General features: G+C 37.9%; 1 protein-coding gene across 3 annotated transcripts in view; it reads left to right on the top strand.

Annotated features, from left to right (window-relative positions):
- The window catches only part of fhit (fragile histidine triad diadenosine triphosphatase), a 210,277-nt gene that overhangs the window by 4,855 nt on the left and 182,181 nt on the right, over nt 1-23,241 (top strand). Inside the window, exons 1-2 of one of the 3 annotated variants that reach the window (XM_064304977.1) lie at nt 9,410-9,428; nt 21,245-21,340. The exons of 1 other annotated variant lie outside the window; for it this stretch is intronic. The gene's annotated coding sequence lies outside the window, so the exon portion shown is untranslated. Of the gene's footprint in view, nt 1-9,409; nt 9,429-21,244; nt 21,341-23,241 lie in introns of those variants that run through there. One more of the 3 variants, XM_064304976.1, reaches the window with a different exon arrangement.

Here is a 23,241-nt window from a genome sequence, read left to right as displayed (position 1 = left end):
TCTAGGTGCGTTTTAATGGGGTACAATTTCCTGTCTGAAAAGAAAAGATGAGGGTGAGCGAAAGATTGCTCCCTGTCTTGACCTTCACATAACACTGCTTTCAAAAGGGTGAAAAAACCAGAACGGCCATTGCGGTGTTGACTGGGCTAATGCAAGAGAAGCTCTGAGGCCCTCATCCCCGTGTCCTGAGGTCGAGTTGAGCAGTATCAGTCACAGAACGCTGTGAAAGACCTGCTGAGCCATTTTCACAGCAGGAATCCCTGAGCACTGTACTGCTTTAGGGGAAAGAGATGCCATACTGGTCAGTTTATAAATGTCTTCATATTTACTTGTTTGTTTACATATATATATATATATATATATATATATATATATGCAACGTTTTGTGTTTTTTTCTGATTTCCCTTCTGTTGAGTAAATAGCTGATGATCAGAGATGGCCTCATTGTGTTTCTCTTGGAATGGATCTTTTGCCACTTCACATGTCAAATATTTGGTGTGCTGACAAAGCTTAACTGGCAGAAAATCTTGTGCTGTTTTTGCATGTTCTGCTATTAAAAAGTCAGGACTGTGGTACTGATTGCATGCTGTAATAATGTGTGTCTGGTACCATTCTGCTGTGAAAGACACACCCACACACAAATGCTGTGACAAGAACAAAATTGATTTTGCGGCCTATTTTTGGTAGAAAATTCATTTTTTGACTGGTTAAAAGTGAGCCAGAAAGAAGTATATGGTTTGCAATTTCCTGGAGTGAATTTGGTATAAAATGAGCATTTCAGTATATTTTAAGTTTGAGGAATGTATTTTAAAAACATGTTGGTTGATTTGTATCTCTTTTACAATGGGCATTCATAGTATTAATTGTAGCACCTTTGAACGTGCTTAACAGATCTCGGTCTGACCTGCTGTGTGTATTGTACCTCCTAGGTTTCAGTGTTTTTCTATCGGTGTCAGTGCTGGGATTGCTACAGTGGAGATGAGCCCTGACTCTAATATCTGGCGTACCGCGCTTTTCTCCTGAGTGCGCTTCTGCTGTTAATCCAATCGGAAACAAAGCGCTTCATTCTGGATCAAATTAGCCTGTTGGCATCTCTGAAGTCTGGTTAATCCATTTCAGTACCAGCAAATGCTATTTACCTATCTGGTGGGACACAGACAGATAATCTTCAGTATCTCGTCGGGTCTTTGGGGTGAACAAGAGAAAGGAATACTATTAAATATGAAAGGGAAAGCTCAGTGTTGATAGAGTTTTACATATCTGTTCAAGCTCTCTTCCCACTTGGGGCATGTGGAGAATCTTCCACAATGCTTTACTGTTGAGCTAAACGCAAGTCCAGTGAATTTATGAGATGTCTGCTTTATCACAGCTGAGCCTTTTGTTTGTCTGCCATATAAATAATAAGATTCTACTCTGAAAATAACACTATCACCCGTCTCTAAGGATCTCTTTTCCCTGTTTTAGGGATATTTTCTTTCATCATTATTGCCTCTGGAAATTTGTTGTCCCTAATCCTATGTCTCATGGCAGCAGTAGCACTGTGAGCTTTGATGTGCGCCTGTGCGTTTTCTCTCTCAGGGTGCTTCTGCATGTTTTGTCTGAAGCCGCAGTAACGCATGCTCACCACTAGGGTTCTCCATGTGTCTCAATTTCTGTTCTGTCAGAAGAATTTCAAATCTATGACAGCGCAGACAAAATATGAAATTCTTATTTAGAGATACTGAAACAGAAACCAATTGAACAAAACTGGTTTGACTGTGTAATTGCCATGATAGTACATGTCCTACACCATTTAACTGATAAGGAACACATTATTAGTATTTTTTTTTTGTTTTTTTTTATATGTGAGCTTGTTGTGATAAAAAGTCCAGTGCTGTCTTGTAATGGTTGAGGTGTTTGTCATGTGGTAGATAGATAAACTGATAAAGGATTAGCAGATGTATTCTTGTTGAAAAATTGTTAAACTTGCAAATAGCAAGTGCCTTTCACATGCTTATCTTAAATGCTTACTTTTACAAATTGTTGTACTGTCCTTTTTTGCATATATTGTATAAAATTGGTAAGTTCAAAGTTATAATCTGTCAAATTACAGTCAGTACATGTATTAGAAATAAAACTTTCTGGGGTCAACATTCCTCAATTTGAATGAATTGCAGCATGTTTGTTAATTTAGTATTGTCTGTTTAGCAAAAACTTATTTCATTGAATTTTTCTTTTAATCAGTAACATTATCATCATTTTAGTGCAACGCTTTACATGATTAGAACTAATATTTGACTAAACATATTTTGTATGCTTAAATTCTTAAAATCAGACACTTTAAAGAGCTGTATAATTATACTTAAGAATTGGGGGTGAAAAGAAATTTTGGAAGTGTTCGGGTTATGGTTTAGCCTATAAACACTTAATGGTAACACAGTCTGTATATTTAACACTCTGTAATAGACAAAGCCCTCCCCCGCCCCCCCCCCCTGAACTCTTTCTAGTAATACCATCATCTTTAGGCCCGTAATGCAGTATCTAGGAATAATGAGAGGAGAATCACTCTGTGCAAGACCTATGTACTGTATATAAGGCAGTTATGTCTGAATACCAATTTTTTAATAAATAAAAAAAATGAATGAGAGGAAAGGGATGATGAAATTTATGACAGCCAATTTCAAAACTATTAAGCCTCTTTATGCATGGAAGGGGACTTGGCACAAATCTTAAACTGTGCCTCTCACTTCAATTAGTGTGTGTTATGACTGGGTTACCACAGCATGCAACTTCTCTCCTCGTCCTTTTCAGGAAAAATTTATGGCGGGAAGTTGATCTATTATCATACTTGTGCATTATCTTTAGCAGCTGGTGGATATCCATGGTAGGGTGAACAGTGATAGGAAATATTAGCCCCAGTAAATGCCACATTTCTTTATATCACATCAAGAACGTGTAACCGGAGGCAATAAAAGCAATGGAGCTTGTCTAATTGCATTTCTCAACATGTAACCATTACTTATATTAGGAACACAAGAATAGGAAAAGTATTTTTTGTTATTTTTAAATGAAAGTATAAGATGATGCCATCAGAAGCAAATTATATTTTGGTCGACGAGTTCCTCCAGAACCTTGCCGCTTTCATCTTTCTGCTCGGATGAGCCAATGTTTTGAAGGAAAGGACATAGTAGTGCTGTTATTGAGTTGCGGGCAACGTCAGCACCGGTGGGACTTAATGAACAGATCTGTCAAACCCGTGTGTGCACACCCACCACGGCACTAAAGCTGGCTCACTGTCACGGCTGGACACAAACACCCAGCAACAGACGCTAACAATGGCCACATCCGTCATGTTTTTTTTTTTTGTTCTTTTTTGCGGTGTTCAATTAAAAATGAAGTGCGGTGATGATATAGTGCATCAGAACAGAAGACGCATGTTAGATGTATCTGGATTGCACTGCCAATCGTCCTTTCTGTGTAACACACTCCATTAAAGATAAAAGGAATGCTGAGATGCTGCAGGCTCCAGAGGAGCTCCATGCCCTTTCTGCAATTTAAAAACGCTACAGCAGGCAAGCCCTTCCAACCAGGTTTACACTACTACTGCTACTGCTGCATTTGCATTTTTCTAAAATTTCCTTTTCAAAGGCATTGACATTGACTTTACATACAGTAGGCTTCAGTCATCCAAATGGGTCTGTCATGGCTGCTCTTTGCCAGTGTTTCTGTCAAATAACTCATCACTTTATATACAGTAGCTATGCTATGAAAAAGGCATTTAAAAAGCCTTACTTCAAAATATTCTTTAGAATAACTATCTATGGTTTACACAAGAGCTTCCTTTCAAATGAATTCCAAAAATACACAAAGCCTATGAATCTTAGAACACAAAGCAGTAAGTCTCAAAGTTATTTTTTAAGGTACATACACAAAGCATATTTATCATAAAAAATAAACTGGATTTGGGATAGGAATGAAATATCCCTGGACACATGGGTTTGGCAAAAGCCTAGTTGTTTGACATGAAAAGAACCTGTTCCACAGAGGTGAAAAATGCAGTCCAGCAACCCCAGTCATTAAAAAGATCAAGTGCAACGAGGTTGCTGACCTTCTCGCCTTTCATCAAGCTGATTCCAGTGAAAGAATCGCTGTCATGGACTAATGTAAAACTAGATGGAAAATAAATGTTGGACCAGGCTGTTAGTTCCACATTTCAGACGTACAGTTGTTTGTTATTAGAAAGCTATCATTGAATTAGAAAGCTATCATTGAGTTCTGGCTGCCTTCATCTGGTTTGATAGCAAGCTGATTAAGATGGTTGTGTGCTTTAATTAATAAAATTACATTAGTTTAAGAAAATACATGTAATACAGTAACACTGTAGTAATATACTGTCTCAAACTTTTTGGTATAGAAAAGCAGAGATGCACATAAAAAGCTCATATTCTGTCTGTCAACACATACTTCCAACAATTGGTCCGCACATCAGATAAATTATATCAGCAATTAATTTGGTTCCTGTGGTCCTTGAAAACCCTTGAAAATATTTTCATTCTGGAAAATTGTGAAGAGTCATGGACAGTGGTCAAATGTTCCACTGTCCTTGAAAAGACTGGGAAAGTAGCCAAAAAAGAAGCAGGCAAATGCATATATTTTCTGTATAAATCACTGGCTTGATATAATTTTCTATCAGGCCTTGCGATATCAAGAGGTAGTCCTGAATAACTGGACAACTGGGAATATCGTACTTTAAGAAGTCATTGGCAGCTAGAGCATGAAGTGTGGTTTGTACCTTTGTCGATGCAAAATATTTTCTAAATAATGCGGTTCATGGTGCACTCTAGGTCCCTAGTAGCCATATAGCTCAAAATAGCCCTGGCTATTACACCAAAAATAAATAATTGAAAAAATTGTACATTAACCCCTTTGCGCATATGCCAAATCTGGCCAATCCTCGCCCGTTCAGGGGGTGCTTTATAACCCCAGATGTGAGCATCACAGAGACTTGGAAAATGGCTTAAATAGAGATAGACACTTGTTCTATTTACGATACTAGCATAGGAAATTAATGCAAAAACATTGTGACACTGTGGGGCACATAATATGTCATTATTCACTTGTATGTTTTTCCCTACAGTATGCAATCTTGTTGCATGGGCATGAGATGACATTTTACATTTTACTATTTATGGTCACTCCACATGAAATTTTACATTCATATAGCACATAGAATCACACAATAATCCTGTTGTTAATTTTCCTATCCAGTGTGAATTTTTCACCACTGTATTGTATTGCAGTATTCAGACTTTGTCTTGTTGCTATGACTGAATACAACTTTTTGGAGGCGAAAGTATATTTTTATGAACTGCCAGATAGACGCTGTTGTCCAATGTGTCACACTAGTTGCAGATGAGACTGGTCAGGTGGTGCTTGTTAAGTGGGAAAACTGCACGGTAATGGTGGCTCTGAGAAACTGCATATTTGGTCGTTGTCCTGTATCATCTGTATCAAACTTGAACACAGTTTGTTGTTTCCACTCATAGTTTGGTTGCCGGATCGCTGAATGTCCGAGTTGAGCTGTCTGAGGACGCAGGCTTGCATGAAGGGCTTAACGTGCTTTGAAAAGTCATTTAAAATACGTAATTGATATTTTCAACAATTTCATCCACATTTCTGATAAACACAAGCTCTTTTCCAGAATTATTATGCCCCCACAATTCTTTAATGTGACTCAGCGTTGTGCATTTTCATCTTTCCATCTCAGCAGGATGTGGAATACTTACCTAAATGTGAATAATATGCTAATCATGATGTTGCATTTCTAAACTGTTCTGTTTTCTGAAACATTCTGTTACAACTTTCTGTAGAGTTTCTGTAGAGTTCAATGATATGAAACTAAATAAAAAGGAAAGAGTATAGGCTATGCTGTGAAGCTGAAGACACAAATAGAAGACATGAAATGACAATGAAAAAGTGAAATATATATATATATATATATATATATATATATATATATATATATAAATATTTTTTATTTTTAATATATATTTTTATGCATGGAGGGCATGCTTTAGCCTAGGGGTAATTAGGCTAGGACATTTTTATCTGTGACATGAAACACCCAGAGACAAAAGTGTTCATGTTCCTGTCATTCTTCATAATTACAAGTACAAATCACAGATACAGTGGATACTGTGTGCGATAGTGTGATGCATTCAAGGTATTTGAACTTAACACCGTCTCTTTATCAAGCTGGAGTTTCTAATCGCTAACCCACTGAATCGGTTCAAAATATAAAGACAAAAAGGTAGCTGATTTCCCCATCTTTGTTTCCTGTCAAAATCATTTTAAATGTCAGATGAATGTGAATTTTGTCTTTATCCTTATGTCTTTCTTCCCCTTTCTGCTTCCTGCATTTCGCTGTTGAATGATGAACAACTCACCACTTTGTGGAATTTTCAGCTCAACTTCAATAAAGAAAAATATATTTCTCAGAGCATCTAACTGAGCTGAATTTATAATCTTGCAAAATGGCTATAGTACTAATGCTGAGGCAGCTGGGAATGGTTCAAGATGTTTTTCTTTGCTAAGATCAGTTTGTTATTCAAAATCACACTTTCTCCTTTCTTTTCTCCTTTCATTCAAAATCATTCAGCTTTAAGTGCACTTTTCAAAGAGAACTTTGGAGTAGACCAGAAAAGAACAAGAAAACAACAGCGTAAAGGCAATGTGAAATGCATGCATTGCTCACTTGTTAGGCTAATCCACGGATTTCATATTACAGAAATGTTCCTTTGCATGTAGCAACTGAAAAGGAAATGCACTACTGAATGCTAACAAGGAGTGCTGAATTGAAATTTTCAATTTCAGTAATTCCTACTGAATTACGGGCTCAGGCCTAAGTTGTGGTATTTTGGACTTGAGTCAGAATCTCTAGCCTAGGAGGACTGTTTCTTCTGATAAATTTGTTTTGCACAAACGTATATTGCTATGTGAAAGGTCTTTGAATTTAGTAGATGTCTCTATCACCTACTTACGCATGTATGTTTTACGATTTTGTTTTCTGAGGTAAGCGAATTGATGAGAAAAGTCAAAGCTAGTCCAAAACTTTGATTTATCATTAAAACCCTGACATGAGCCCCATTAGTTGTAAAATCTTTGGGTGGACAGTGCTGCTGATTATTTACCTGGTATTGAAAAAAAGAAAACAAACATGAAGTAAACTGACGTAATATTTTTTTCCAGATGGGAAATGCTTATCATCACCATAAATGGAGGCCACCTAAACAACTGAATTCTAGCTCACTTTGCTGGTAGTGTCAGCCATTTAGAGTTAGGTGGCTTTATTTTAGTGCAGGTGGAGGAGCATATTCAAGAACTTTGAATTTAATTCATAAACGATCAGCGGTATTGAAGCAGTAAGCGGGTAGCCTGCTTTTGTGGATCCAATTTACCTAGTTATCAAAGGAATGTCTCAATATTGGGCTTTTACAGTTACAGTTTACAGTGTGGTGCTGTGGCTGTGGAGCTAGACTTCTTTTAATAGAGGTTTGAAGGTCTACTTCAGGGCACCCTTGAGGACAGTATTTGACCGGTTTAAATAAATATTTGTATCAAGTATAAGGTGCTCAAGTGGCTCTACATACAGTTCTCTGTACTTGTAGGATCACTGATCTACAAGTCAAAGCAATAATGTATTTCTTGCTTAATTGATACCTCTAATATGTAGTAGATCTATATTATCAATAAACTATGCAACATTTCAGTATATTTCCATAAAAACCATTTTAAAAGGTACTGTTCCCATGAATGCTATGTTTTCACTGTATGGACGGTAATGCTGATGTTATAAATGCATAATGCATCATTAGAATTAGGGATGGCAATTTTGTGCAGTTCTTTTAATCAATTGTCGACACCCATTACAAAACCATACAAATAAACCCCCCCCATAATATTGGATGTTGATGAGAAAAAGTATTTCATAAAAATAAAGAAGGGGATTTGCTGATGTGATTGGGATATACTGACCGCTAAGGTTGAGTGTTAGGGTGTTAGAACCCAACCCCCCCCACCCCCCTTCCTCTTCCCTTGGCAAAACTCCCTGCTTCTAAAAGTGGCATGTGTCCATCTGTAGTTCACTAGCTGTCTTGTAAACAGGAGGCATCACACAGGGGGCATCGTTTCCAAATTTGTAGGCCTAAATATTCTTCAAAACAAGCCTGTATGCATACAACCCTTGAACACATACAAACTTCCATTCAGCTTGGTCACATTCCACTTCAGTACAATTAATTCATAATGCTTTGTGACTTGCACAGGAAACATTAAGTTCAGTGCGCATAAATATTTTATATGCCTTATGGTTAAACTAAATCCATTGTCAATTGTTAATGAAAAGGAGTCATTATAACAATGCACTGAAACAGTGCTTCATGTACAGTATATGTTTGCATTGTACAATTCCTCCCACGTACAGTTGCTCTCACGTTTTTTTTTTAATAGTAATTTTTCATTGTGGAGTTGCCATTGAACCATGATTCCTGAGGCCAGGGCCAATTAAAAAATATAAAAGCATGGAAAATAAACAAAAACATGGGACAAAATGCTAGCACTTAGACTCATCCATTTCTTGTTTAATGGTATGAAATTCAGCAGAGTTTTCTCTGTAGTGACTAATCGGAATTGACTCACAGGCAAGCCTGTGCTATCTGGCTATCATAAACATCACCATTAATGTCTGCTGGACAAAATATGATCAGGACTCGGCTATTATGTGCACTTTATGGGATATGCAATCATCAGTTTGTACATTTTATTCTGCTGTGTCTCACATGCAACTTCCTCCAAAGAGTAATTTTATTGATGGAGATGAAATAGGCCAGATCTGAGCATGGAGTAAAGTTGAAGGGGCAGTTCACCCAAAAGTGAAATTAAAGTATGTTTCCACTTACTTAGAGTAATATCTGTACATCTGGATCTCAACAAAAACACATTTTCAACATATAAAAATGGAAAGTTACTCACACATACAAAGCACTGTCTGTAATCCAGAACTAATTCCTTCTTTAGTGCCTATTTTACTTGCAATAAAGGCTAAAGGTATTAGGGTACCTGTGGTTAAAAAAAACAAAACACTTAAGGTAGATATGATTTCACGCAATTTCATTACCTGTCCAGCTCCCTGCCACCCCTAAACCTCCTGCTTTCTGTTACCAAAATTGTCAAATGATTTTATGTTACAACCGTCAAAAGTGACTCATTTTACCTATAAAACCCTACATTCATGTATCTTGTTAACTCCATCTACTATACTTACTGTATATACCTCATTATAGGCTGCAGTGCATATCTCAACTTCAGTGCTGAAACTAGGCTTGTTTTCCATAGTGCTTCTCCATTCTTTAATTACCTCCAAGAGAGACTGGATGCCAGCAAGGTTGAAGGTAAGTGCATTTACTGCATCACTTTGACAATAAGATTGGCCCGGTTCATTGATTTTTCTGTTTTTTTTTTTGTTTTTTTTGTGTGGGATGTAAGCAAGCGGATTACAGATACAGCAGATGGCAGAGTTGGTGTTCCTATTTGCTTGTCCTATCAGAAAGAATACTGATCAGAAGCCTTCAAGTAAATTGGGGGCAGGAGTAACATTGTGGCTCTGTTATTGGGTTATGAGTGGGCTTGGTGGCCACATCTGCAGCTGGGACATCCCACATGCAACTCTTCTCTTTATTTTTGCATATGCCCCTTGCCCTCCCAGAAGTCAGAGTAATGGGGTTGTTCGTCGCTTTGGATAAAAGCGTCTGCTAAATAAATGTAATGTAATTCTTAATCACAAATGAAAGTGAAGGTCTTATAGTGCATTTTTAAATAAAGCCCCTGGGAGAGAAAGTTCTGCAAATTACTGTAAATTATACAGTAAATAACTGTAAAAATGAAGTATTTTTCCCTTTTTTTGTTCCACCTGATTTTCTTGCATAGGCCCATGTGACTGTGATTTCAGTCATGGAGGCTATTCATTTCTTTGAAGTTTGTCCTCAAGTTGGACTAACGAATGAAAGCATTGTTTTCACAGCTTATACTCTTAATTATTACTTGTATATATAATTATTCCTCAGTTATTACTGTGCCCCAACTCATAGCATTGCATAAGTATGCCTGCTATTTCTTATGAAAATGAAAGTGATTTTAGTGTATCTTTTTTTTCTTTTCTCTAAAATCTGGAATCTGTAACCATGTCCCTCAAGTCATCACTGTCCCTCCCGCACCCTAGCATAGAATACTGCAGCTGAAATGTGTGCCCTCCTTCAGTTTACATTCTCACAAAACCAGCGACCATCTTTCATGCTAAATGCTGCAGAGTGCCCAATGAGAGCTAGTCCCGATTCCTCACTGCTGGCATATTTCTCTCTGATGGTTACCTGCTGTAGGTGCCTGGCGCATTGTGAGAAGCTGATAAAGTAGAAACAGGATGAACCCTGGCTGGCTTAAAATCACTGTGCCCTGGCTAGGACAACACAAATTGTGTCCTGCTCCCTCTCATACACTCAAATAAATAAATAAATGGTTGGATTTAATAAAATTATGGACAATGGTTACAGACAATATAATGAAGTATATGTTACTTTGTCACATAAAGTACAAGTACTTAATCAGTTAAAGTCACATGTACTGTCCATCTCTAAATCATTCCTTTTGAGGTTTTTGGAGAGGCCCCATTGTGTTCATTGTGGCTCAGTCAGGACACTGACCTGATTTACTAATGTGGTATTCTGGCTTTCTTCCTTAGATATCGAGAGTGGTAGTCTTGAGGTTGTGGCTATTCCTTGCAGATATGATAATATTCACAGAGCTGGGAAAGCTATCCTGTGCAACCATGATATAGAGTCTCTTCTGCACCTACAGTTTATATGCATTGCTTTCATTTGCTCTTTTCCTCTGTGGTGACAGCACTGTTTTGTAAAGCTCTGTATCGCAGTAACCAGCTCTAATGGAAAGGGGTTTGAGTGGTGATGTGCAATGGAACAGAGCGAAGGTCTCCCAGGAGAAAAGATGAACGAAAAAATATAACGTATCTGATCTGCAAGGATAATGAAGAGTTGGCCGCACTAATGGAATCTATCATAGGTGTAAGCCAGCATGTTAAATCTTCATGCGATGTAAATACTCTGCAGTCAATGGCTCGTCTGTCCTGCAGTACCCAACTGCAGCACTCTGCTGGTAGTACATTTCTGTTGGTCCTTTGGGGTGCTAAGATGTAGCCTACCTCATGCCAGTCATTCTGAAGCTGCAGCAGGGATTATGGTAGTAGTAGATGTCTGTGCTGGATGTTTTTTCAGTCCAAGCAGAGTTTCGCAAACTCGTTTTGACCCTTCCATGCCTGGGTAGATCCACCATCATCTCTAGGCCCATCCATACTGCAGAAACACTGTACAGCTCTTTTGGCAATTTACATTTCCTTTAATGTAATGAACATAATCCTATAGATCACCTGAGTTAATACAAACTGAACTTCAAAACCTCTGATTCTAACTGCCTGAAGAAGAGTACAACCTTAAACAATGATAGTTAATTTAGCTTTGTACTGTCACTGCCATGTTACATGTGACACATTTTCTGAATCACACAAATCAAGACAGTTAGATTTACAGACATTTTATTTTTATACTGTAATGTTTCAAAGCAGTTTTCATCACCCACAGAGGCAGTATTTCAATTTTCAGTCTTGTTGATATCAGCTGGATTTGGATTAGAGGTACATTGCTTGAGGTACGAATCTTGAATTTGAACCCACGTCCCTGAGGTCTCAACCGAGGCTATGTGCCATGGTGCACTGCAAAACACTGAATTGCATTGGCAGCAGAGCCCACCCAACCAAATATGCAGCATAAATGGCTGCTTAGAGCTCCAGAACGGCCAGGTTGCAGATTTTTTTTTTTAAAGGTTATTTGTATATATTTTGGTTTCACCATGTAGAAATTATAACACTTTTTCATGGCACTTTTTATCCATAGCCCCCCATTTCAGGGCACCATGTTCAGAAATATTAATGTTACGTAGATGAAAGTAGTCATGTTTTGTAGTTTGTAGCATATCATTTGCATGCTTGAACGGCTTGACCCATGGACATCAGCAGGCACTGAGTATCTTCTTTGGTGCTGCTCTGCCAGTGCTGCAGCCATCTCCAGCTTCTGCTTGTTTTGGGGGCTACCTGTAGTTGCCTTAAGTTTTCTCTTACATTACAGGCATTTAGCCTAGCAGACGCTGTTATCCAGAGCGACTTACACAACTTTTAAATAGGATTTTACGTTGTATCCAATTAGACCGCTGGATGTACTGAAGCAATGCAGGTACCTTGCTCAAGGATACTCCGGCAGTGTCCTTCCCAGGAATCAAACCTGTGACCTTTAGGTTACATGACCAGTTCCTTTTTCCCATTATACTACATTGCCGCCCCAGCTCTTCAGCATGTTCAATTGGATTTAGATCAGGTGAATGACTTGGCCAGTCAATATTTTTCCAGTTTTTGGCTTTGATGTGGAGTCCCTTGGTTTCAAAGTGATTACCTAAAGTAACTGGCTCACTTATGTCTCAAAAATAACTTGTACACCTGGGGTTGAAAGGGGGAAATGGAAGAAACTGAAAGAAGGGAAGAAGCAACGAGAGAAAAGTATTATTTTCAGTTTGACCTCTTATGCAAAATAATAACTAGAAATGTGAAAGTTAGAACATGTTAGTGAGTTAACTAATGTTAACTCACCTGGAAAAAAGTTATTCTGGTCTGGCTGGTGGTTATTTTATCTGCTCTCTTGGGGACACAAATATCAGTATCAGTATTTAGTGCAATTTATGATCAGTGTCCAGAGAATCATAGTACAACTACATTGTTCTCTTCAGTTTGTGTCTGGTGAATTATGCTTGATTCAAATAAATTTAAACATTCATATTCAGCTATTCTACTGCTCTTTCCAAGTATGTAATATAAGGCAAAGGCACTGATTGGCAGTGTTTAGCACTGGTGTTTCTATTTGTTGTTGTGTGTCAAAGTAAAAGTATTTTGTAAGCCCTTGTGGAAGAGCAAAGCAGTTTAAGTGCATTTGTGAGCAGATACTAGGTTTAAATAATTAGATAACACAGTGTTTGTATTATTGCAAGCCAGAAGGCCTTGTATGCTATTAATGAAAGTGTGGGTCCATGCCAGTTGTCAGCCACATGAATGAATGGGAAGAATAAGTGGGCATTACACATGAGAGGAGTACCACTGAGTCCGAGGTGTGTGGTACAGATACACACAGAGCTGGCTGTTAAATATTTCTGACATGATTAATACAAAAGCGTGTAAAAAAACCATTACAAGGTGTTTCCCAAAGGTTGGGACCAGACAGAATGCCTCTTCAAGAGCTTTCCAGGGCTTTCCCTGGGTTGTCCCCAGATTCCAGAAAGAAAATGAAATTATCACCTTTTTTCATATGCTGTATACAGTAAGCTTCATGACTTAGCCTAGTAATGCCTAATTAATACCGGCCATCTGAAAAGCTCACCTGTCAGGTGCCAATACTTTCCATTGGTTATATATCAGTATGTCAAAATTAGTTTAAGTCTCATATCCTAAGGCTATGCTTGTGATTGCTGTAACTGAATAAACTTGCATGTATGTTTCCGTTTTTTCAACAGCTTTGTTTCTACACGACACTGTGTCTGGTAGATTGGTCCCGTTTACCTGCCACTGACATAATCTACCCGCATTTGGCAGGTGGTCTGGTGCTGGTTTTAGACCCTGTGTTTTTTACAGCGGCACTATCATTCATCCTCATCCTAATGCATTCCCCAGTTCTGGAAACAAAATTGGTATTTCCCACCAGAAAATGCTAAAGTGCAGCTTCAGCAGGCTGGTATTTTAACACTCGCACGGGTTGTGATGATCTGACCGACCAAGGGGAAATTCCTTTAAAAGGTCAAATATACACCGTGGGGCTGTACTAAAAATAAGAATTGTTTATTTCTTAACCTGTGAGTGTAATTCTCATTAAAAATCATTTTGCTGGATTCGTTCTTTGAAACATGTCTTTTCCCCATGGACTCTTTCTGTTGAGAACATACAACACAAACAGCAGCCATTCTGTTTAATGTGAACTTCAGCTGTGTGAAACATTACTGCTCTCAATCATCTGCACCCTACATTAGTTTCAAGTTGTTAAAGTGCGTTGAGGTGTGGTGGTGTTTTTAAACAGGTATCATCATGCAGTTTGTGATAATGTGACGTCTAGTTATGGTGCAGGGTGAGGTGAGCCCCAGATCAGAAATGGCAGCCTTTTTTTACAAAGTCGTGGAAGTCCCTGCTTAATGAACAGAAGTGATGCACATGGCCACAGGGAGGGTAGGCCCCAAACTGCTGTAGCAGCATCCTCACAGGTGGCTGAGGTATCAAATGCAGGTGAAATACAGGCTAGGGGCTGTGTTTGACTGCTGGCACAAAGGAGAAACCGGTGCTGTCATAGGATGACAGCAAATCATTCTCCTTCACAGACTCCATTTCTGTTTGCACAGCAGCAATGAGATGTGCCTGTGATGAGCTTTAGCTCACTGTATGCTAACTTGCTCACTTAGAAATAAAGGGACTCCACTTCCTATTTATTATTAACATTCAATCTGGAGCAATACAAAATGACAACAAAAATGGTGTCTCCCCCCCAGATAGTTCTAATGATTTCACTGGTCCAATATGGACAGAAACCATTGCACTCAGTGATTGAAACCTCACTTTGGGGCCATAAACACACACTGTAAGAGATTTGCTTGGTCCTTTGAGGCCTGTCTGTCTGCCTGACACAGATGCCGGATGTGGGTCTGCCGTTTGTTCTTTGATTTCATCTTCCCCATCCGCATGAAAGCAGAACAGAGAGCCATCATGGCCCTTTGATATTTGATGAATGCCTATGTCATTAAAAGGCCAGCTTTGTTTATCCTTTTTTTTTTTGTTGCCCTGGAAAGCTGACCAGGGCTGCATCTCCGTACTCCATGTTAAAATCAAACTAGCAATTTATTTTTTTCTGTTTGAGAATCTATTGCCACAGACTGGAAAATGATGCATTTCCTGACCAATGCTGCTGCTGTAGCAGGGAAAGGAAATACTTAGTTTTTTTTTTCTCTATTCCGTCTATTTTTTGCCAATGGTTGACTCATTTTATTATGATTTTGCTGTACTGGGTCACTTTGCCCCAAATGTCATGCTGTTGACCTCAACCCCTGCTCCTTCATCTCTTTAATAGAATCTGTTTACTGCCCAGGGTACCCCCAGCGGGGTACATCCACAGAAAAATAGGAGTGTGTAACCTATTATGCCCTACTGTACTTCTTGAAGCTATTACCACTTAAACAACAACAAAAAAATCTATTTTTTGTTTAAAAAAAAAATGTGTCTGCATCTCTGAGTATTAAATATCATGAGAATAATATTGCATTCATTCAGGAACTGGAAAAGCCCACTTTATATTAGCCCACTTTACTTAGTGCATTTTACATTTGTCCCTGTGATACTCACTTTGTATTGTGATTTATTTCTCTATTTTCTTTTTAATGGAAAAGTTTGAGCCATAACATATATAAGAATCTGTCTTACATTGAAGACAGACAAAGTTTAGAAACTAGCCTGACAGTTTTATTGTTGGTAATTGTTGCACTTTTTCATGTCATTTTTCAAATGGATTCAGAAAGGTAGTGCTTTTATCTGTTGGTTCTCATTATAGACCCATAAATTTCTAAAGACCTCCACATAAAATCTGAACCATTTCAAGTAATTATGCAAAACAGGTATATGTCTTCAACTCTTCAGTGTTAAGGAAAAGTTATTAAAATCATAACTTTTTAAGCAAAATGGATTTAATTTATACTCTTGAGAGTTTGGAGTAGTATTGGGGGAGGGGGTATGGAATGGTGACACAGTGCTTAATCATAGGTTCTAATACACCATACTTTACTGCTACTCTAAAAAAGTCTGGGGTAAAGAAAGCCTAGTGTATAATTTACATTGTCAAGTTAATATGAAAACTTTACGCTGAAATGACGCAAATACTCTTTCCTTGTGAGGTTAACATATTTTTATGTTAGTTCAAACAAGTTTTGATTTTATTTACTTATCAGATCATCACATGTAAGGGCTACTGAATTATTATTATTATTATTATTATTATTATTAATATTATTATTATTTTGGTATGCCTTTCATGCTCCAAACAGAAACAAACCCTCTTTTCATAGAAGGTTTTCTGAAGATGCTCTCATCAACACATGCAATTCTCACTTCTAGTGAAGGTTACAGCACATACAGTGATGGGTTAAACACAGTTAAATGTGTGTTATACATAAATATAAATTATTATGTATGGTAAATTACAAAATTTGCAAATAAAAAGTGAGTTAAGTCTGTTCACTGGAGATTGCACTCACCCTTGCAAGTATCAAGCCTACTTGAGCCAGATATTCTGAGACAGATTTTCTAAAATAATCAATGATCTGTTTAAATAGGCAATGTTGTCATAAGCCTGGTGGTGCTATTTTTATGATTCCCATATTTATGTGAACATATGGCTTCAAAACTGTCTTACAGAGAGAACTCCAGTTGAGGTTGCCTGGAAAAATATTTTAATAAACCGTTTGACTGCTTAATTGCAGGCATTGTACAAGCTATGATTTGTAACCTAGCAACCTTTCTGAGCATCCTAAAAACAATTTATATCATAGGCATGTGAATGCAAGTTAGGTGCAATGAGAATGGTAACTGTATTTAATATCCTTTAATAAGCAGTTTCAGTTGATTGTAAACAATAGATGGTGTTAGCTGCAAATTTTTAACTATAGGTATTGCAGACTGAAATTAGGGCTCCCACTGTGTTCAGTTAAGGGCATGTTGATGGCAATGCACAATAACATGGGTACATTTCATGGCAGGTAGATAGTGTCACAGTATTTTAACACAAAAAACAGCCAAATCAACATGGTGCAGCTTTAATTTTCAAAAAAAAAAAAAAAAATCTGCAAAAGCACACACCATCCAAAAAGGCACACAACCTGAATTTGGAGAAACAAGGATACCATCTGTTTGAGCTTGACAAGACATAGAATGCATGGGTAGCTCACCAAACAGATGGAAAATGAGCTAACGGTAAATGGCTATGGGTACTAGTGATATGCAGCAACATGTTTCAACCAATCTGGTCTTCTTCAGGGTGCAAAATCTTGTTTCATCAAATACATGTTGCTCACAATAGGAAACTAGGCACTGAGGAAAAATTTTTTTTTTTTGAATTTAGACAGTGGCTTGGGAAGCCAATAACCTACCTTGTTTTACTATAATATCACAGGGTAAGAAATGTATTATCTATAGTAACTCTACAAATTTGTGTTGATTAAATTTACATATTTTTCATTTGCACTTGAAAAGGATAGAGATGCTTCTCCAGGGAGATTCACTAACATGGCAAATCATTTTCATGCTGCAATACACCAAACACCACAGTGGTATAACAGATAGCCAGCAAAATTGCAAATTATGTTGTTAAATTAGCATTGATCTTGTAAATAACAGGGTTAGCTTTTTTTTGGCAGCTTATATATTACAATTTTCATCTGTCCTTTTTTTGACAGGAATTAGGTTGCCTATTCTCACGCACTGACAGATGCAAGTTTATTGGCAATCACAGTACATATGCGAATATGAAATACAGCATCAAAGTTAAAATTGAGTGTGAGGTGGTCAATTACCAAATGTCAATCTTATAGAATATAACAAGGATGACTCCTCCTTGCCTAATTTTATTAATAGTTGAGTCTATACCATATATCACATAGTATACTGTTTGATGGGTGGGCAGACATTTCAACAACGAGCAGACTTTAATGGCAGGATATCAAATTGAACTTATTTCCTGTTTCCCTACCTGACATACAACCTATAAGACTGCTGCCACTTAGGTGGAACTCTTTTAGAATTGTTTACATTTAGTCAAATTGGCTACTGTCATAGCCAAACTGATTCATTATCATTATTGTACCTCATACTCATAACAAGAAGAAAATGTAAAATAAATAATGTAAAACAAAATATGTGGTTAATATCAGATAGAAACATCTTTTGAGATTATAACGTACATTTCTCATTCATTCAGATGTTGGTCGCTCAACCAACCAAGAGTACGTTAAAAATAAGAAATGTAAAAATCCTGGCTTGGCTTTATTGTCACCATCTGCACACAGTAGATATGGTAAATTGTTGTTATACATTTGTTTTCCCATGCACTCTGTAACCATCATTAACTGTTGGAAGATGGGTAAAAAGCTGGGTAGGCATTGTACACAGTCTAGTTGTTTTTAACAATAATTTCCATTGTTGGATTGGGTCTATTTGAAAAGTGCCCCCGCTATTATAAAGTTCAGGCTTTATGACACCGGAGATTGGCAGGTATGGGAACTAAGCTTACTGAATTGTTCAGAGAGATTTTTTTTAAGTGCATGATAAAATTACAATTAATGGCTCCTATCCTATTGGGGATTGTTCACTTTCATTATGTGAGTGAGCACGGCTTTCTCTGATGGCTGCTCCATTAACACCTCCAATTACCACTGGCTTTTTAATGACCAACCTTAACTATCCTCTGCAGCACAGGCTCACAAGTCTGCCTTTCAGTTTCACAAAGTGCACTTTCCGGTTTCAATCTTTTTTTAAAAATAATTAATTAATTTTTTTGCAAAATATGTTATTTTGCAAGATGAGCTTTCTGTAAGGCTACGCATACTGTAGAATTCTGCCCCATTTCTTATGTATATTTTATGAATGCGGGTGTCACTTTGAAATCATACTTGATTACACGCAATTAATTATTCAGAACATACCTGTATAATTCCCTGTGATTGTTGTATATTGTGCACTGAGAGAAAATCAAATAATAAAAAAAAAAATGGTGCTGAATATGTGACATTACTACCAATGTTTTAGAAGTAAGTTGGCCATACGTGTTCGACTCGTGTATCCTTCATTTTAGCAACAATAGATTAGAAGGTGGTGTTGTTTTGAGCTTTTACCGTGTTTCGATGTGGAGAAAAGACAAAAAAAAAAAAAAACCTGTTGTGTGGAATAAAAATCTGCTTTGTTCCAAGCATTCAGTCTGGCAGTCAGTCATAAAACCAAGGATGGCTTTTGTAAACTGCATTTTGTGAAGGCACACCAATAGAAATATTCTCTAAGGATTGTTTTAGCCTTATGTGTCGCTATAGGATAATGCATGTCATTCTTCATAAATGTACTTGTAACTGTGGCTGTGTGTGTGTGTGTGTGTGTGTGAGAGAGAGAGAGAGAGAGAGAGAGAGAGAGTGTCAATGGAAGCTGCAATGCCTACTATCATTTCATCCCTGTGCTGCAGAATTCAGATGCCTCTTAAAAGATCACTCCTCCCATCATTCCCTGGCTTTAAGCAATAGGAATGGTGTACAAGAAGATGAGTACTGTATCAGAGAATGATCAGCTTACAGCCTCTGCTCTCCATAGCTATCTTTCCCCCTCTTTCTCCCTCTCCCACTCTCCCCCCTTTTTTTTTTTTTTTGGAAATACGGACACCCTGGTGCTTTGGCTGATAAACAGAGGAGTATCCTCTCTTGACCACAGCTTAAGGAAAATCGCTGCCTCCCTTTTATGACCGGCCATATTGTTTTGCTTTGAAGTCACGCAAACCGAGTGTATTCTCTGAGGCAGTGGATTGCACCTACCTCTAATGCTGTCCAGATGGACCACGGTACTAAGAAGCAGGCATGAAACCACCATCTGCCAGCTGCTGTTCTGGACATGCAGAGACACGGGGCAGCTAGCAGTGCTGCAGGGTTTTAATCTATGCTTCCTGCAAGATGTTTTAAATGGCACCTGCAGCACATCCACTATGCTAGTATCAAATGTTTCTCAAAAATAAATGTGTACAGCAGTCCCACAAACCATTTTCCTGTGCATTTTGAGATGTTATAGACAGCAAAATGGCCAGAATACAACAAGCAAGAAGCAAATCAGATTTCATTTATAGTGCTTTTTACTCATGAAATGTCTCAGATCACTTCACACAGTTCATTATGAAGCAGACATTCAAGAAGCAAACATTGATACACATGATATGGGCATAACAGACAAATAATCATAAAGATGTGCAAAATATATAACAAAATATGTACATAGATCTTCTGATGTGAATATTCAGCACTTGTTATGTGAATTAAATTAATCAAGACAAGTTATGCAGTGATTCATTTGAAAGCCTCTACTAAATGAAGTATCCAGAAAGCAGTAGAAAGCTAGATGTTTGACTAGGGGATATTTGAGACTTAAGTTTGTCATTTCTTGGATAATAATTCCAGTTTAAAGCTAGATATCTGCTGTTCATCTGGAGTTATGGTTGAGAGGATAATCAATTAAAGAATTGTTTCTTGTTAAATCCAGGTACAGAAGGTAGTCAAAACCATGTGGAATGTCTCTGTGTTTGCCAAGTTGTTTGTCAGGGCATTTTTCTGATTATAATATTTGATAATATAAAATTTAATGAAATTCCTTCTCCGACTGACACTGCCACAAACTCAGCTCTCCTCACAGTTATTTTGCCCATTACTGTCCACAGTGAGATCAAGAAACATGCAGACTCTACAATTATGGGTCGCATAAGCCCCATGATTCATTTGATGGAAACTGCAGAGGGTGCTATTTAAAGGCTATTAGTCTCACATCCTGTACATTTGCATCAAGTGTTGAATATAGTTTTTCAACTAATAGTACTAATAATAATTTTGGTATGATACGCCTGTTCTGTTAAGCATGTAACTGTTCTCATGCACACCACTGCTTCTTTTCACTTCACTAATTATGTTCACACAGACATGTAGTAGTAGGAGAACATTAAATGTGTAGCTTCTGCAGGCATGATATGGGTGCTTGACTGATTGGATAGGTAGCTGGTACAATGATACATAGAATTCCAGCCGACTGAAATCCCTCTCTGTACTGCCCTTGGGATCTCCAGGCTACAGCCAGCACTGGGACAACCCAAACGCATCATACAACATAGGAAAAACACCAACTTCTTCTCCTGTGAGCAGGCACAGTGTTCCAGGCACAGTGTTCAATGTCTGTCATAATCATATCTGTATTTAATAGAATTGGGAAATGACTGCAGTAATATTGTGCAGATACAAGTATAACTAACCTCTTTTGTTTTTTCTTTATAATTTCTCTTAGAAATATACTTGCTGAATTTGGACATTTTTACAATATAAATCTAAATCCAAAGTGGCCATTGTGAGAATTGGATATCTAAAGAGAAAACACCATCAGGTGTGTCAAGTTGTTTTGCAATCTGGTTGCAGCTGGCACTGTCTGAGTAAATCCATGCGTGTTGGCAGTTGAATGCTGCTCAATTATATGGTCGCATCAAAAGCCAAACTCAAGAGTGTGTTTTGATTAGACACACCGTTCTCTTACATGTCCTAGGAGACTATTTTCCATAGAATGGCAGTGACATGGCAGAGGATTAGATTTTTTCAATATGCTTCCTTCTATGTCTACAATCATGTGTTTTTTTTTCAGCAACACACTATAGCATTGATGCAGAGTAGCTAACATAAATCGTTTGTTTACTTGCCCAGCTTCAGACGTTTGTGAAATCAATGGATTATAAATGTGTTCTCTCTTCCCTTTACTGGGGTCCTTGAAGGTGTAAAAACAATACATGGGTACGTGGAAATCTGCATTGTGATGTGTACTGCTTAGATGTGTCTTTTCATCTTATGGCTGTAATTGAAGGACAATGTTTGGTTGACCGAAACTGCAGCATCTACTGTGATTGCCATTTGAGACCTGCACAGCCACTCACCTGGCGGAATAAATACCCACAAGGCCACAGTCACATTTCATTATTTCTGCTGCTGCCCTCTGTTGACTTGAGATTTCCTTGTTTGTGAAACCAATTTACGGTAAAACTCTTTGTAAATGGTCAAATATTGATCCTCTTTTCCTCCCCTAATATCTAAACTACTCTTGCAATTAAAGAGAATAGGTAATTATATGAGGTGTACAGAGAGTAGTTCAGTCTTCGGATGAATAACTACAGCTTAGGTCAAATCAATAGTCTTTGTCTGATAATAATGTGAGCATTTAGTAACATGACGCAGAAAATGGATTAAAGGCTCAATACGTATAGGCCTATGGGCTGGAGCGGAGTGCTGCGTTTAGGCAATCAGCTGGAAAGGTCTGTTTTTATGCACATTCAGCCTGATCTTCTGTTTTATTGCTTATAGTAAATCTAATATGAACTTCTGATGAATTCTTCAGTGCAACACCAGATCAAAATGGAAATGATAGATGATATAGATGATGATGGAAAGTGGTCAGCTTAGTAGGAGAAGCCATATTTTGTCAAAGTTGCCAGTTCAAATATAAAATTCAACTATTTGTGCACACTTGCCAACTGGTACCAGTTTACCCATTGATCAAAGGACTGTAAAATATATAGTCATTAGCGTTCTTGGTCTTGTTCATATTTTACTCTGAACTTTCTTGCTTTATTGCAAATTTTTTCAAGTGGAACTTTGATATGGGCAATGGTAATTGTGTCAGTATTTACAACTTGATACTGCAACCCCATCTTTATCTTCCAGATTTGACAGCTGGCCACTCGTTTTCGCAGTGTTCCCCATTAATACTCATTAATGTTTGCGCACTCTAAACTTCTAACTTTGATGGAGCATTTCATTGAGTTCAATCTCATAGCATGCTGCTAGTTGGCTAAAATCTCAGCCCAGTCAAGTGAATTTGGGAGCTGAGAGAAGTGTTTAAAGCGCTGGTGGTGTTTGAGGAGAGAGTCTGGACTTTCTAAATCTCCACGGACGTGCACTTTGAAGGCAAGCGTGGGTGTACCCTGCAGAGTAAGCCGTACATCTGAGAATGCCATGCAAGTGCCTGGCAATCGTCCTAACAGAAGACATAAAGTGTGGAAAGGATATCGCTGTCCCACCGATGCACCCATCATCAAAGAAACAAATTTCAGTTTACAGAGACCATTTGGGTCCCCTTGGCCTGTGATGTCAGGTCAGGCTATTGGGAGAAATATCACAGCTTCCTCTGAGAGTTAATGAGAGCTGTGCATCGCAGGCCACTGATCAACCAGACACCTCCACTCATACACCTGGCAAAACATTTTTTGAATGATAACTTGCCACTCTGCAGTAATGCAGCTG

This window comes from Anguilla rostrata, chromosome 13 (assembly GCF_018555375.3).
Source record: "Anguilla rostrata isolate EN2019 chromosome 13, ASM1855537v3, whole genome shotgun sequence".
NCBI classification, from domain to species: domain Eukaryota; kingdom Metazoa; phylum Chordata; class Actinopteri; order Anguilliformes; family Anguillidae; genus Anguilla; species Anguilla rostrata.
This window is presented reverse-complemented; position numbering and strand designations above follow the sequence as displayed.